This window comes from Cuculus canorus, chromosome 3 (assembly GCF_017976375.1).
Source record: "Cuculus canorus isolate bCucCan1 chromosome 3, bCucCan1.pri, whole genome shotgun sequence".
Classification (NCBI taxonomy): Eukaryota; Metazoa; Chordata; class Aves; order Cuculiformes; family Cuculidae; genus Cuculus; species Cuculus canorus.
The window spans coordinates 108555157-108572777 of record NC_071403.1 but is presented as its reverse complement, the minus strand read 5'-3'; the positions used below and the strand labels follow the sequence as shown (position 1 = coordinate 108572777).

The following is a 17621-nucleotide window of genomic DNA, read 5'->3' as shown; positions in this document are numbered from 1 at the left end:
AAGGGGCAGACTAATAAAATCGTATCCCTCTACACAGTTCCAAGCAATCCAAAAGGAGTTAGATTCAAATAAAACCTTTCAAGTGATATTATTTAATTACAGAGTTCACTTGACTAAAAATTATCTAACAAATTGCATGTCACAGTTTTAGTTCTGCTGAAATGTTTGAATGCTATGCAGAAGTACATTTTTCTATGTTCTGTTGCAACAAAAATTAAACTGAAATCTTGTCCAATTCCATGGGTAATAATTTTACAAATCCAGACACAGCAGTGAACTATAGTTGGAAAATTTAAAAATAATAAATTGCTCTAAGCCTAAGGAAAGCCAGGAAATCCTAAATATGCCCTGTAAAATAATTCTTTGAGGAGAACAGGAGATGGAAGGCAGAAAACGTTTCAAGAAAATCAAAAGGTTTTGTTCTTGTTTCAGCATAATAAAAATCTGTTGTTGTAAAAGAAAAACAGGAATTCAAAGAAAAACAGTTTTTCAAAAGCAACATATTTTACTGGAAAATTTGTAGCCATATCCTTCCTACACTTCCTAAGCAAAAAAGTCATATGTAAATGGCATGTTGAAGGAGAATATGAGTATTATTAACAAGTAGAATTCCCTACCTTCCCAAAACAAATACTGACCTCTGTTCAGAGTTGCAATGAAAGCTGAAAATGTAGATAGAACATATCGATATTACACATTCTCTAAAAATGAATAAATGCTAATGAACTTAGAAGTTGTTAAAATCCATGGTTCATACACTTTCTCAAAAAACTAAGCTCCAAAAGTTTTGCCTACCAACACGATGATTGTGGCATTATCTTGCCCTGCTTTTGTGCTCCTTTTCTAACAACTCTATGATATCCCACTTCTTGCCAGTCTTCAGTTTCTGAAGACTCCTCCTGGAAATCCCACACATTGACCTGACCACTCCACATTCTGCCTAACTACGTTTCCATTTCCTTCATCTTCTTCTATTTCTGTCTATTATCTCTGGATGTTTTATAATTCTGCTGTCACAACTCTACTGCCCTTCTGTTCTAAGCTGCTCCCTTAGCTCCATGTTTCCAGTAATTCTCCTGCCAGCCTTGTGCTCTCTGGCTAGGTTTATTTAGCAGAAGTCAATGAACCTTCAGCAAACTATGCAACATCCCTAATGTTTTCCAGTCACCACTTGATGCAAATTAATTTTAATGTACTCAAAGATGATGAAAATACCACCATTTCTGTATTCATCTCTATTTTCCACTGCTTTATCCTACTTCCAGTGCTAACCCCTAGCACCAAAATTATCATCTGTCCATTACAGGAAGATTATCCCTCCATTTATTTAATCCACTTTCTTCTTTTGGTGACCGTCTGCTCAGATTTTCAGCCTCTTGCTTAGGCCAGTCTTGACCCGTGTTTAGGCTTAGAAGGTAAGTATATATACCAGCATACACCATAAACAGGAAGCTTTCCCCTCAGATGTCAAAACTAAAAAAAAAATTCCTCCTTTTCGCTCTGCTTGCTGAGCTCACGAAAATTACAAACTATATAGCAGCAAAACCTATTGTTAGTACTTGCTGAGCACCTACAATCCTAGCCCCTCAAGTTTACAAAAATACACTAAGAGTATGTAAAAAAATTAAGTACATCCTCCAGAAGGAAAGGGATATGGAAGGCTTTGCAAAAACCTACATATTGGCATAGTTTGAAACAACAAATTACCATAATAATCTTGGATTAACAATTAAATAGATAATGTAGATTTTACAAATGGCCAACTCCCGGCATCTGTCTTTACTGATACAACCTCTACACCTTTTTATATGCCAAAGTATGGACAACAGTTTGGGGATTGCCTGATGGTGCAAAGACATAGTTGGAATCATTCAGCTGCTTGGAAAGAAAGTGTCTGGAGACAAAGAGAGAAAGAAATAAAAATGCATCCTTAGGGAAAACAATCCTGATATCTCATCTCATTCTTACTACAGTTTCTAAGAATTTAGCAGATGTGTAGTCCAAACTGAACTGGGCTCACACATGGTATTTACTCAAGAACAATGCGGAGGAAAGTTTCGTAAAAGTAACAGCAACTACATGTGTAACTCTGTGGTTATACAATTGCAAAGTTCTTAGTTTATTTGTAAGCTTATTTTATGACTTATGAATAAACAGGAAAATTTCTCATGAAAAAGCTCCTTTGGTTCCTCACCAGAGAACTCAGTCACACAGATAGTGCATTTCTATTGCTTAGTATTTATGAAAAATCGTAGGCATTTTTTAATCTTATGCAACAAGAAGCTCTCATGGACCCTGTAATATTTGCAGACTTCTGCAAAACTTCCAGAGATTCATCACTACATTCAAACTTTCATACAACTTAAGACCTAAATGCTTTAATATCCTTACTAAAATCGTTATTAAAATACTTGTCTAATGGAAAACCTACACAATTCTCAAAGCTTCAAAACATGAAATGGCTTTTTTATTTTTTAAATTGTCATCAGCAAATTATATTTTCTAACAATGAAGCCTGAAAAAGGCTGCACAAGAAAGAACCATACTCCAAGTTAATTTGGGAAGCATTATGACAGTAACTGTCACAGCCTTGTTCCACAAAAACCTACTCAATAATGCATAAGTACAGAGTTACTAAAAACAGCTGCATTCTCCTGAAGAAATCATATATCCCATTATCAGTGTCTAAAATTCAGAAAATGTATACACATTAGAAGGCAGGGGACAAATACAGAGGATTAAATATACAGAATAATTAGGCGTTTCCAAATTTTCTTTACTGGGAATTAGATCAGATATTCTAAGTTCTTCTAATGTACTGTAAGTATTTTAGTATCTTGTGGATATGTAATTAGATCTTGAGTTACACTCTTTGGGAAACTCAATTTTAAAAAACGCAAGAATTATATTTATAATCCAGACAACAAACATGTTTTAACAGTTCTTTGTCAACCCAAGGGCTCCTGTAATGAAGACCACTGGGACAAACTGAGACATACCCAGACTTCTGAAATCCAGTGATCAAAATACTTAATCTCCCAGTGAAGCAATGCTAGAAACTATGAAGCAATAAAACCAGTTTTCATATAAAAATGCAGTAATGTTTTGCTTAATAGGAGAGAATAATTTTTAGTCGATAAATATGGATATAAGGTGGAAAAAAAATAAAACAGTTGAGATTAGTCTAAACTTCATGAGATATTATAACCAGATAGTGACTACATCATAAAGAGACATAAAGGTAGTGTGTTTGGACTTATTACATTCAACCATAATTAAGAACAGCATTTTGACATTTAAGACAGTTTCTCTGGAAACTAAAATGACTTAAAGGAAATAATGTGATATCCTTCTAAAAACTCACAGGTTTTTAAATGATATATTTCTGTTAAATGATGCAATCTCTGAATAGGCAAGAACTAAGGCATCCAAACACAAAACAAAAGCTATTAAGCAAGGATGTATTTCAACATCAAGGAAGAAATCCTCTCCCTCGTTTATCTAATTTTCAAAGGGGAATTATGACATTAAATACTTGAGGAAAATTTATTACATTGACCATTGTTATAAATTATGATTTGTGATTTATGGAAAGTGAAAAAGATCATTTCTTACATTGTGCAGAGATGCCAAGATGAAGAGCCCTACTTACTGGATATTTTACATTATTCACATTCTTCAGAGGATGAAAATGTTCTGTGAAAACTCTACAGAAGTTCAATGCTTAAAGCGTCGAAAATCTTATCCTTTTTTTACCCCTCATTCAAATATAAGTCTTGGTTTCATTAAAATCTGGTAGCCTTGAAGACTTCCATTTTTGCTCACTTTGCAAGCTCACTCCTTCATTGTTCCGATGAAATGATTGCTTAATAGGACTGGCCTCAATGTATATTTAAACCAACCAGAGGACTATGTATCATGCTGCTCCCTAGGAACTCACAGCTGTTTTAAAATTTGGTAAAGCTAACTTTAAAATGTTGTATAGCACCAACTGCTTACTTTATATTACAAGTGAATGGTTCCAAGGCAACTGGAACACAGCAGTTGCCAATTTGTCAGGATGCTTCACAGAGAAAAACTAACATGGCAATGCAAGTCTAGAACTATAAAAATAAGCAGTGCTTGAAACAAAACTAACTGCAACATTCAAGGAGAAGGCTTCAGGCTGCAGGTTTTCAGAGCTAGGTCTGTTTGCATTGAAAGTGGTGTTTTAACTACTTTGCCCAATGTTTTGGTAAAAATGTCTTGATTGTACATAGTCACTACATTGAAAGAAATTGCACTGCTCAGTGTCCAACATTATTTGCTTTGTTGAAATAGTCACAAGAGAAAGACCCTAGTTTCTAAGCAGCTTTACACAGAAAAGAAGCTAGATGAAATGGAACAAAAAAAATTATATGCATATTTTCTCAAATTAGCATAATCCCTTTATAAAAAGCAGACTAATTCCCAGTTATTACTTTGATTTTCATACGCCCCCACTTTCAACAGAGCACAGAAGTCTCCCTGACCTGTATAGAAATGAGGTCATCTTGTACCGGATTGAGTACTATTCACCCACAATATTCTTCTAGCAGTTGTTTTTGATGGATTCTTTCATCTAAGATGCTCTGTCTCTCAAGAGCATAAGTATTCATAGTATTGAACACACAACATTTGTTTTATGGCTTCTCCTCCACTATCTCCTATTTCCTTCTCCCCTGAACAGATAAAGAAACTTGACATCAGCTAACCCTCAGCAAAGACTGAAAAGTTTAAATTTTCTGGGCTGAGAAGAATGCCAGTAGAGGCTTTTTTTCAGGACAGCCACCTCTGTGGCATTTGCACAGATGTTTATTATTGTCGGTGCCTGATATCAACCTGAGAATACTGCAGGACTCTATTCAAGATAGATTATGCCTAGAAAAATTTCTAAAATGTTCAAGCTTGATGCACTTAGGGCTGTTATTTCCTTAAAAAACATGAGCAAAACTCCTTTTTTTTTTTTTTTTTTAAACAAACGTTGTGCCCATTTTTCAGCAAAGGAAAAACTTGCTTGTAACTTTTAATAAAGACCTGACTGATCTTGTGCCAGAAACCATCTATTTTCATGTACTGTGATCTTTCCTCCCCACCTCTGTTGGGCATTAAAGTGTTACATAGAATAAATTATGTAAAATATTTATGTTTTGTAATATATAACAGGTATATCCTTCAAGAGATGTAGCTCTTCCTCAGAAACGCCACAAAGACAAGGTGCTAGACAAGTCTAACTCTTTAGTTTACTAAGTTTTACATGCCGTATTTCGTTCTTAGTTTAGGTATAAATGCTCACAAACATACATGCCTCTATGACTCATTCAATCTATTCTATATTCCAACTAGAACACCTTGCTCCAGAAAAATAATCTACTGGAAACATCTTGTACTTTTTCTATTGCTGGTGGATTTGAATTTACCTACTATTCACCACGTATTTGCATTTTGCTTATGATAAATTGTACACTAGTATACATATATGCAAGCAATAAAAAAAAGACAAATCTGTCTGTAAATAGCAGAAAAAGTCTCATTCAAGCTTTATCAAAAACGTTTTAAGTAAACATAGTATAAATGAATATTTAAAACAAACATTTATATATGGCAAAAGATTAACTATAAATTGGGAATTAGATAGCCATTTCTAAAGTATGCAAACAACAAATATTTAAAATAAAACAAAGAATTTCAGAGGAAAAGTTCTTAAGACCAACTAACTGCAAGCACATTAAGTGTTTTCAGCTTCCTCCTATCTAAGATAGAGACTAGAGGATATTCTGTTACACAAATCTCAAGGGAAAAATACAACTCAAACCAAAATGTGATGCATTCAGGTAAGTCAGCGCAGTTTTTTACTGGCAATCATATGAAGCATAATTCTTTCATGTTACTTAGATATCCTTAGATGCCTCTAAGGAAACAAAAAATACTGTCTAGTCTAGATACGTGTAACCTAAAACCACAGATATTCGGCTGCTCTAATCCCTAACACCAGCTTTTTTGCTCAAATCTGTTTTTCAACTATTCTTATTTAGTTAAAAATCTCAAGGACATCTCTCCTTATTTGCTGAAGTAGACAGAAGAATGAAGAGAAAAGACAGATAAGTTCAGTCTCTTTTGTCCCAAATTTGATAGGAATGTCTCAGGTAACATCTTGGGACACCCATTGTTTTCCCTTCTTACAAGAAAAAAAAAAAAATATTTTTCTTAAGAATAGCTTCCCTATACAGTGAACGCTTGACGGATACCCAGTAGTTTCTGTTGAAAAAAGTCTGTTGGCAGGAAACACACATTCTTCCAGTAGCTGAGCCTGACCCAGCAACCATAGAGTATATGATGGTAAATACATTAGAAATATGACACATGGGCAAGTGTTTAAACTTTAGCTCTCTCAAAGAAAGGCAATTGCATATAAAGAAGTCTGTTTTCAATATACGTATTTTCTTGAAAGACATCCAATCCAGCTCTTCACATGTTCCTGGAAAGCTCTCTCTATGCATCAGGGAAAAACAAACAAACCCTCTATCATTCTCTGCTCATGATTGATCTGCGCACCAAAGAGGAAAATAAGCCTCTTCAGCAACAATTGGCTTGAAATCAGTTTGATTTCCAGTAAAAGCAAAAACACTCTAAATGGATTAAATATTCCGTGCCTGATTGTATGACATATTCAAATAGAAACACGTCAAGCTTGCCTGAAGACTCAGTTCTTTATCAATAAAGGAAGAGCCCACAAAAATACTTTTCTTTCCATAATCATACAGCAGCATTGGGCATAGCCTGTCTGCTACACAACCAGTCAAGAAATTAAAGCAAAACAAAATTTTCAGTCCGCTGAACAGAGTTTTATGGCCTGTGCAGGTCACTTGCACCAAACAGGTTAAGGGACAGAAATTGGACAACGGATCTTCCGCTACTTCACAGAAGAGCGGCTACAACTAAACATGGACTCAAGACACTCAAAACTTCGCCCAACAGAACCATAGGCTACAGAAGCAAAATGAGAGTCAGTGTAACAAGTACACCCTTTAATCTGTTCATAGCCTTCAATTAGTTAACAGAGGACAATCAGCTGCAAATTCTAGAGGTACCAGTTCTTGCACGGGAGGCTTTTCCATGCAGATCTTCAGGGGGAACAGATATGCTTTGCTTACAGCAGCTTCATTTCACTTGAGATACTCTAACCTGGGCCAGAGGGAGAGGACTGAAAGACAAATTAACTCCTCCAGAAGCAGCTGCCACCACCTGCCCTTCTGCTACCATTTTTTCCAGGGAAAAGAAGAATGTTAGCCCAGGAGTCTGCTAGGCTTCTGTCCATTCATCCAACCCTCAGCCTGTACCTTTAATAGGCAACCAGAGGGAAGAAGACAGATTTCAGACCAGAGGAACTGTCCCAGCAAGGTACAGCTGGAGAGCTCTTGCAATAGTTTAAGACTGCACTATAATTCAGTGTTTTATAACTTTTTAAGTGTCTGAACTTGCAACTTTATTAATGACCTTTGTTTGCATGCATTTTACACAGGAGGAAAAGGAGCATAGCAGGAGTTGAAGCGTTCTGTGGTAGAATCATTTACTCTGTGTTTCTATTTCAAGGCAACTTCAATGTTTGCACAAATCTGCATCTGGAAAAATGGGCAGCTATAGCACAGCGATATGTGTAATAGCTACAAACAATAATATTTATGCCATTTAAAATCTAGTTCAGGCACAGTAGGTGATATCGCTTACAAAAACATCTCCACATCTGTCAAAATGCCCAAGTCTTATCACAAAACCACAGTGCTATAATCTACAATATTTAGATGGGCAGTGATACTGTGAAGAAACTGGGTAACAACAGCAACTGGAAGTACTGAAAAGAGCAAATAACAAATCATCATGGAATTTTCCATATACCAATCCAAATGATTATTTGAATCAATGGTCCTAAATCAGTTTCCAATCGACAAATTCTTCACATACTAGATTCCCCAAATTTCCCACCTCTGAATACTTAGAAATCACCTGCATTTACTGTATTAAATAGGCTTTTTAATAATCCGACCTGTGACTTACTGGAGCGCTAGGACCTTGGCATGACAGAAATTATCTCAGTAGAAATACCTATAAGAAAAAGCAATTCTCACTCTTACTACAGAATCATTTTCATTTTTGGAATTACTTCTTGTTTTTGTAAATGATACACTTTTAATCTGAAAAAAAAGAAAATTAACATTTTCCCTCATTAATTACACAATATTCCATTCTTTTCTATTTTATCTTTTCCACAAGCATTACTTCTCTTCATTATTTCTAAATTTATCTCACAAAGATTTGTCACCAGTTTAACGACCTTTTTTTACAAAGCCCTTCACGCCACTATCAGTGAATCCATACTCTCTAGGTCAACAGTTACAAATCTCTATGGATTATACTTCATTAGTTTTGTTACAGAAACTGATCTGCTGAAATCTTACTCTTAACTGGCGTTCAAGAAACAAATTGCCTAAAGCGTTCTCCTTGATTACCCCTGGTGTTGACTGACATGACAAAAGTAAAATGCTTCTAATGTAATGTTCTCAGACTCTACCCTGATTTGGCTATACAACCACTTTCTTGCCCCTACTTTAAAATTTGAGTAATTCTTTTCACTGAAAATCTGCCTTGACTATAAATGCAAGGGCTTCTCTTAAAATCATAGCTTGAATTCTGATCTGAAGAAATACTATTTTTTTTTTTTTGTATGAGGGAAAAGTCTTACTGACAGACTGTTCATTCTTTCTTTCTTGAGAGAGTACATAAGGAGAAAAGCAAGAATCACTACACTAAGTTGGTTTTGATTTATTACCTATTCCAACTTTTACAACTATTAGAGCACCACTATTCCCAAATTCTTTCACTTCAAATACTTCTAAAACTAAAATCAGTCTCTAGTCTCTTATTTCCTGCAGTGGTTAAAGAAGCACTAAAATACCTTCTAATGGAAGAATTTTTCAGAACAATGCTGGATCACTTTCAAAATATTAAAAAACACACAGACAGAAACAGTCCTACCAATAACATTTGTCTCATTGTTATTGTTCTATTTCCCAGCAACTGTTTTTGGATGTCTCAGCATCATTTCAGTAAACAGGGCCCTACCTATTACATGTATGACTATAAATTAGTCTTACAAGACTGAATTCATCCCTATGTTTTGAGGGACAGTTCACCACGGCCCTGGAACTCCTTGAACTACAATACTGTAACCGCTTAGTGCCTTCTTGTCATGCTGAAAAATTCATTCATTTGGCAGGCTTTAAAGGGGAAGACTGGAGGTATATTCCTTGGAAAAAATGGTGGGAGGACAAAGAAAATGGCTTTGTTTTATTTAACTGCTTTAAGTTCTTACCTGTAATAAACTGATCACTACTGAATTACAACTGTAAAACTATCATAGAATACTTTGGATTGCAGAGAACCTTTAAAGGTCACCCAGACGAACCCCTCCCACAGCGAGCAGGGACATACTCCACTAGATCAAGTTGCTCAGAGCTCCCATCCAACCTGACCTTGAAAGTTTCTAGGGATGGGCCTTCTGTCCCACCTCGGGGCAACCTGTTCCAGTGTTTCATTACCTCCTCATTGTAAAAAATTTCTTCCTTACATCTAGTTGAAATCTACCCTGATTTAGTTAATAACTGCTACCCCTCGTCCTTATTGCAACAGTCCCTGCTAAGAAGTTTGTCCTCATCTTTCTTATAGACCTCCTTTAAGTACCAAAAGGCCTCCATAAGGTCTCTTCAGAGCCTTCCCTTCTTCAGGCTGAACAATCCCAACTCACTCAGCCTTTCTTCATAGGAGAGGTATTCCACACCTCAGACCATTTTCGTGGCTCTCCTCTAGACCCGCTCCAACAGCTTCGTGTCTTTCCCGTACTCATCAGGGCATTTCATACTTGCCCTGCGTACACTTTCATTGTTCTTGAATACTAATAAAATCTGAAAAGAATGCAAAAATCATTATGTTTGTCTTAATTTGGCCTTTAAAAAGCCATTTAATTGAGTGAATAGTTTCCATATTTTTAAATACTAATCAACTGAAATATGCATACAGATTTGTGTAACTTAAGATTAAGCATATTTGAGCCAGAGAGAACTGATATGAATTTATGCAAGCAAAATAATAAATTTTAATATTAGTTCAGTCAGCAAATAATTTTGGTGGGATTTTTGTTTTGTTGTTTTCTTTTGATACTCTCGTAACTCACTTTTCCCTGCTCCATTACTACCCAACTCTGAGGCAAAAAAGTGAATTCTTCCCTCTCCTACATGTTTTATCAAGATCATAATCCAAAATCATTCAGATCATAATGAGCACAAATCCCCAAATTATTCAGGCAGAGTACTGGACTACCAATAAGACATAGTTTTTGCATAACTCCAAGTGAACTTCTAAGATGCAGTAAGATATTGATAGTTGTAAGGGGGAGTATGCTGGGGCAGAAGTTATTGATGAGCGTGCTGGAACTATGCACATCTGTTGGGGTTTTTTTAAATAAGCCAAGTAGTAGAATCTTAATGTGGAAGTTTTTGTTTGTTACAACAGGCCCTGCAGATGTGTATTTCAACTCTGAAAATAATACTTGCCAACTAAGAAACAAATATGTGCTTAGGTTGTCAGTGTCATTTTACTAAAAAAAAAACGTTCAGTTTCTTTATAATAGGGATTTTGCAGCTGGGTGGGGAAGGAAAGCACACAAAAGGAAATGAGTCCAACAATCCCAAATGAAATACAAAGCATTTTGATATTAAAATTAGCACAAAAGAGGTCAAGGTCATGAGTGGAAGATAACTGGATTAATGAATGTCTGACGTAATATTTCCTTTTAATTTGAAACTGAGAGCCAAGCAGTATACCAGGCAATTTAGATGCAACTGCCGTTTGGAATCTTTGTTGTAGTGAAACACTACCACCTAAAGAAGCCTGGTAAAACAAATGAGGGCTTTACTAGCACAACATCATTACTGACTTGCAAAATTATGAGCTTACTGTTCTGGACAAATACTGAGGCCAAAATTACTGAGTGCCAGTGTTTGGGATATGGGTTTCAATGTTAAAGCCTGTTAACAACTTAAGCCTCAGGACAAATCCACTTAAAGAGGACAAAAAATCTTCAGAAAAGTACTATGTACATTTTTTTAATCTTCATGTCATTTACACTTATTTTTTACTTACTTTAATGTTTTTTTGTTTTTACTTAAATTTTATATTAATTACATTATCCTCATCAAGCAAGTGTACCATCTTGAATGCTTCTACTGTAAAAGAAAAAGCTTTTTCCTCTGTCAATTATTTTACTAATTTTCATGATGTAACAAAAAGTGTAAGCAGAACTTCCCTTAAGGTCTCTAGAAAAAGCTAGATTTATTTGTGAGGGACAGGTTTAAAACCAGACCATTCATTTTCTGTGGCAAAAGCAAGAATAATGCTGTCATCCATCAATTGACAAAGACAGCACTACATTTAAAATTAGTCCAAATACAGGGTAGATCATTTGGCGTCCAGGAAAAGAACATTCCCATTTCCATACATGCACCGTACTCCCTTCTTGGTATGCTTGCAGCTTACTTGTTTATAGTGCAGCATCTTAGTCTCTCTCTTACTCTGCAGTCTCACCCGTGAAATAACATCTGGCTGACCTTAGTTTTAATCTGTGTCTTTCTATGATTTAGGAAGAGGAGAGGTAATTCTAGTCCTCCAACCAAAGAGATCTGCATTGAAGCTTCCCCCTTTTTTCCTATCAGAGGACTTGACATTTTCATCACAGCTCAATAGAGCTCCATATACATCTGTCCTAAACCAACACTCATGTCTCACACAATTGTACGTGTGGAGGCTCACACAAGGAAGACAAAGAATTTCAACTGCATCTTGTTGATATGCAAGTCCCTTGTTTACATTTAATTAGCTAGTTTTGATACTGCCACTGGTGAACAGTAGTTCTAAACCACTTTGTACAAGGTGCAATACCTGTAGAGGAATTGTGTATACTTCAGAATAGTAAGCATGCATTATGTTCCAAGCTGCTTCCAAGTTACAATGCTTTTATACTTCCCAAATCAGCTTGCGCTGAAGGCACAACTGCAGTCAATGCTGAAAATCAGACCCAAAGACTTCTTGAATCAGCTTTGCTCCTTCTATTTTTTCCCTGAAGGGGCAAGTAAGGACAAGGATGAAGAAAGAAATAAAAAGACATAAAGCTGTCACTATATACTTAGATCTTAACTGCGTTATAGAAGAAACAGACAACTACTTTAACAGATGAGGGAGAGTCTGGTTTGTAGTACCCGGCACGTGAACTGGACAATGCAACTCAAGAAAATCCATCTAACAGTACTGGGCTAACAGTTTGTTAGCTTACCTCGGGATATCTATCTCCAGATTTACAGTGATATTTATGACATACAGCTGTAAAAATTCATCTAACCAACTTAGCAATAGGTGGGAATAGTGTGTCTTCCATGCCTTGCATCTGGTCTGATTACATTTGAAACTTAATTATTTTAATTGTTTAGTTCGTTGAAGCTATGCTTATAACGCTCATGCTTCCTAGTACAAAGCTTAGGCAGAAAGATGTGAATGTTGTGTCCTGGAATCTGTTGGTATTCATGTTTTTCTTTGCAACTTGCTGCCACCACTTTGTCTATTAAAAAAAAGTGTTATATTACTGTTCAAGATGGCTTAAGGATGGTCCTAACTGACATCATGACTCCTAATACCATCATTCAAATTGTCAGGACACTGAGTGAAGAGACTTTTAAAGGGAAAAAGGTAAAAGCTTTCAGAGCTACAATTCAACAGGAACTATTTGGAAAAAATGGGAGGCTTAGTATTTTTGGCTGCTTTTAGAAAGTGCATTGACACTAGAAGGGGAACAGTTCAGGTACTCAGCATAATTCTCAAAAGAGCAAAAAGGTTTGTACTTTAAATGTACTAGCTAAGAAAATATGAAGAAACCCGAGCACAGAAAGAATGGTTTCATTCTTTCCCCCACATCAGTCAGTAGTGCTGATCCAAGCTGGCAAAAACAACAGAAGTTGCAGAACAGAAGTGCAACAGAAAACTTCTAGGCAGAAACCATTACCTGGAAAACTATACTATTCAATTTTTTTTTTTTTTTTTTTTTTGCCAGTGGTACGAAAACATTTCAGGTATTCCTGAATAATTCTTGGCAGACTGGATCTCTGATCTCTTTTTTTCCCCCCAACAAAACGCATAATTGCATAGTAGAAGAAAAGCAGATGGAGCCAAGCAACACCACGTTAATTATTTTGAAGTGTACTAATGAGTGCAGTGTATCCCCAGAATCACTTGTGTTACGTAACATCTTCTGTCAAATCTGTCATTTGCTTATGCAAAATGAAATACGTTCTGGAAATGTGTGTCTTTAGGCTGAAATCAGAACTAACACCAAGAGGTCACTCTCTCTTACGACTGCTTTCTGAAGTAACAAGGTTTATTTCTGGGGTTCTGGAGACCTTGTGATCTTGCACAGAATTCTTTAAGGAAAGGTTTTATAAGACATCTGGATTTTCTCCTGTTTTAAAATAGTTTTCGGAACATGTGTTCTAATAGTAAGTACAATTGATAATAGTTGAGAAACTGGGATATCAATGCAGGATCTCTATAGGACAGAAGAGGTGTGTCTTCCACTTATTACCCTCCTGAATGAAGTAAGTTAAATCTCTCTCAGTTCACCAGTGCATCTCATAGATCCCACTAATATTCCCTTAAAACTTTCATCTTAATGTGAAACAAATTTATTAGCAATTAATTTTTCTCCTCCCCTCTCCCATTCCATACACAACTAAAATCAACAATTAAAATCTTATTTAATGTGCTCTTAGAGTACAAGAGGGGGATAAAGAACAGGAATAGGAACTCCTAGTACAATAGTTTAGCTGAACAGACAAATGGTGTCATTTCCTTGGTCATACTAAAAGCCTCTCTATATTGCTCCAACCACGATCTTGAGAGGCCAGATCAGAAAGATACATGACTTGAGAAGCAAAAGAAGCAGGAAAAATCTGTTAGCCTCAAATCAGCCTAGTGGGAGGAAGATGGCTCCCCTTTACTTTTTGAACTCTTCCCTCAAATACTGAATTTGTCCAAGGCAGACCAACTTCCAAATAAAGAAAATCATAGGGAGTAAGCTGGCTAGAAGGTGACAGTTTAGTTTTGAAAATAAAAAGGATATGTTTCTATCATAAATGACATATCTTTGTAGCATTAAAAGACCACCAATGTGAAAATAACGAAACAGCAAAGTTGCATTCAGGCTCATACAGCTCAAGACAACAGTTCTGTTAGAATCTGTTAGATCTATACCAGCCTTTTATTTCCATAGGTGTATATAAACTCGTCAAATTCGAAAGAATTGAACACCAAGCAGCAAGTTTCTATAATATGAACAATTTAAAGAAAAAAATGAAATAAAAAATCAGAATTTACCTTTTTCACACGTACAGAAAAATATTAGTTGCCGGAGAAAATGACACTCCAAAGTACTATTTGAGTATTCCCAATCACACACATCTGTGTATGACTAGGATATAAAACAACATCTCCTGTGACCTTTCCATTTTAGACATAATGATTAGCCTATGATATTGCTAGCCTGCTCCCAGCTCTCCTGGAGTCTTATTAAAAACACCCTTTCAAGACACATTTCTCTCCCCTTCACAGGCAAATTTCTTTGCTGCCAAGAAAAGCAAGCAAGAGAGAACTGTATGAAACACTGCATATGTCGTGCTGCGTGCTAAGAAAACCGAGCGATTAGCTTACAGACATGCTATCACCAGGTGCAGCGAGCAGCAGAAAATACAGTCAGAAAGGAGCACAGAATGAGCTGATAAAAGCAGCAAGTATAGAGGTAGCAAGTGTAACCACACCGATCAAGCTGTAGGAAGTAGCTCTAACAAATCCTGTGGGATAAGCCTGAGCAGGCTACTGGTGTACCGGGCATACGACAGCTCCACTAATTTGGCTGCTGGCCCAATCCAGCAGTCTCGATGCTCTCACCTCCTCTACTCCACCATCCTTTGTACAAAGCATGATATTTTAAGTCATTTTGCTTCATTCTTAAAAATACTTTAAAATCCATTGAAATGGAAGAGCACATTCATTTCATGCATCAAGATACTACAGTTTGCTGTCCTTCACGTGCCTTAAATTGGTTGGTTTGTTTTAAATCATTTCTCTGTTTTATCTTTTTTTCATAGCTCCTAGACCACTCAAATTTCCTCTTTTCTTTCTCATCCTATTACTTGAGCTCTGGCTGCACTTTTGGCAGCAATCTGTGGTTTAACAGTTTATTCCAACCAATTTCTCACTATTAATAGCTTCTGAATTAACTTTCTTACAATAGAAGGCAGTTGATCCCAAAACTGATGTAGAAACAGCAGGTTTTGGTTATGGGGAGAGCTGTTCATCAAAAACTACTCCTTTTTCTTCCAGTTTTTCCTCCCTCTCCCTCTTTTCCTTTAATTCTCATATGCTTTTCGCTTCTTATCCTCCCTCACCTACGTCCATAAGTAAAAAAACCCCAAACATCCAACCCTTAAAAAAAAAAAATCATTCTGTATCCAGAGACACATTTTGGTTGGCAGTACCTTAATACAAACTTCAATACATGTTACACTGGTCATGATTAAATATTCTAGTGGAATGTAAAGTAACTGTTCTAGCTCTTGAATACTGTTTCCTTTTCTTAGAAAAATGGTTGGAAAATGTATAGGCTTTAGAAATCTTTGACTTTCACTTTTGTGGGTCCAAACCTCATTTAGGCAATAACTGGACAGAGACAACCAGTAGCGTCCCAAAAATGTTAAGAACAAACCTTCTCCTCCTCAATTCCAGTTAGCTACCTGCTGAAGTACATTCCAGAGAACCCAGAATGATCATTTTAAAACCTGTCCAAGAGGGTACATTAACTGTAGTTCAGACTTTTAAGTTAATCAGAAAAAGCTTTTGAAAATGATCATGCCAATTACTTTTGAAGCTTTCCCACTAGAAAAGTTATAAAACCATTTCATAAAAACTGTTCAATGTAAAGTAGGGATATATTCATTAATCAGTGTGGCAGCTAAATTCAACCAATACTCTCATTTCAAAAATACCTGCAATTATTTTCAAATAATTAAAATAAGTTAAACAAACATAGCCAGCCCCACAAAAAAAATGCAGCCAAAAATATCCTTTCTTTGACAAATCAACAACATAGCCTGGCTTGCCTTAGGGATGAAAAGGAGCACATGCCTGCCTAGTGGTATTAATCTAAAAAGATGCTTATCAGCTGTTTAGAAGGATTTGCAGATCGAGAGAAGAAGCAGGTAAAGGTAGAAATGGGGAAAGTAAAGAATTACAGTAAAGGGGGACAGGAGAGTCCCAGCATCAATAAGTCAGAGCCTATAATGGCTCACGCGCTCTCCAAATAGTCCTAAGGTAAGTAACTTAGAGGATTTAATTTACCACTTCTTACTCACACCTTCTTGCAGAAATTTTAACAGTTACTTTAAAAATTTGATATTGCAAAGAACAGGGGGAATCTAATCATACTCACTCCAACCTCTTTCCTTAATCTTCAACATTTAATCTTTCTACAGCAGTCTGAACAAGTAAGCATGAAACTGCAAAAGACAACCAAACAAAAGAAAATCCCCCACAATTTGTATGAAAATGGCTTTGAAATCCATTTTCTACTGATAAATAGCTGCAGAACTCTTTAGCTCTCTGGCACCTTCATGAAGATGGCATAAGAAAAAACCTTGTGTTATGTATGAAAATAACATCATTCACTTTGTTTTCTAATTCCTTCTTAGAACTGTTAGAAACCAGGAATTTTTAAATTCTGATCTGATGGAACTAAGGAATGAAAACCTTAAATGGAAAGTTATTCAAGTTATTTGATTAATTTAGCACATATCAGTCCTTAAACAACTTTTGACTATTTTTGGAAACTGAGCTTGATGCAGTATCAAATCAACACAAATATGTCATTATATTCAAAGCTCTAGAAAACTTAGTGAAAGAACACATAAAAAAATAAAATCAAAGATAATATTTAAAATCACAGATTGTGTCTACTGTGAGGTCACCTCCCAAAATGTCACACGGTGTGCTAATCAATCCTTTGTATTACTGCAGTCACAGTGCACTATGATGTCAGATGAATGTACTTGCAACGATAACCTCTTCATGAAGATTTCCACCATGGAACTGTCAAATTACAGAGTATATCAGTTTCCAGTACTCAGGTTTAATCAAGCTAGACAAAAATGTTGGAGATATTCCAACAGTTTTATAGCTTAGGGCATCAGGGATCCTGAGATCGTTTTCCAAATGCCGTCAGATGCTACATCTCCCAGACATGGAATCCTGGCTTCCTTGACACTCTCTTACTGACCCCAGGAAATTCCACCACAGAAGCTATATGTCCTCCTCAGCAAAAGAAAAATGCAGCAGTGCATCCAAGCTGCACTCCCTTCAAAGATCCATGCATTAACAATGATTTTAAATGAAATGTCAGCTTTTTGAGATGTAATTACACAGCAACATAACTGTAAGTTTTATACATTCCTGGC

At 36.1% G+C, this 17621-nt stretch overlaps 1 protein-coding gene across 2 annotated transcripts in view; it reads right to left on the bottom strand.

Moving 5' to 3' along the window:
- Positions 1 to 17621, bottom strand: part of TTC27 (tetratricopeptide repeat domain 27) — a 121390-nt gene that overhangs the window by 36518 nt on the left and 67251 nt on the right. The gene's annotated exons all lie outside the window — the stretch shown is intronic.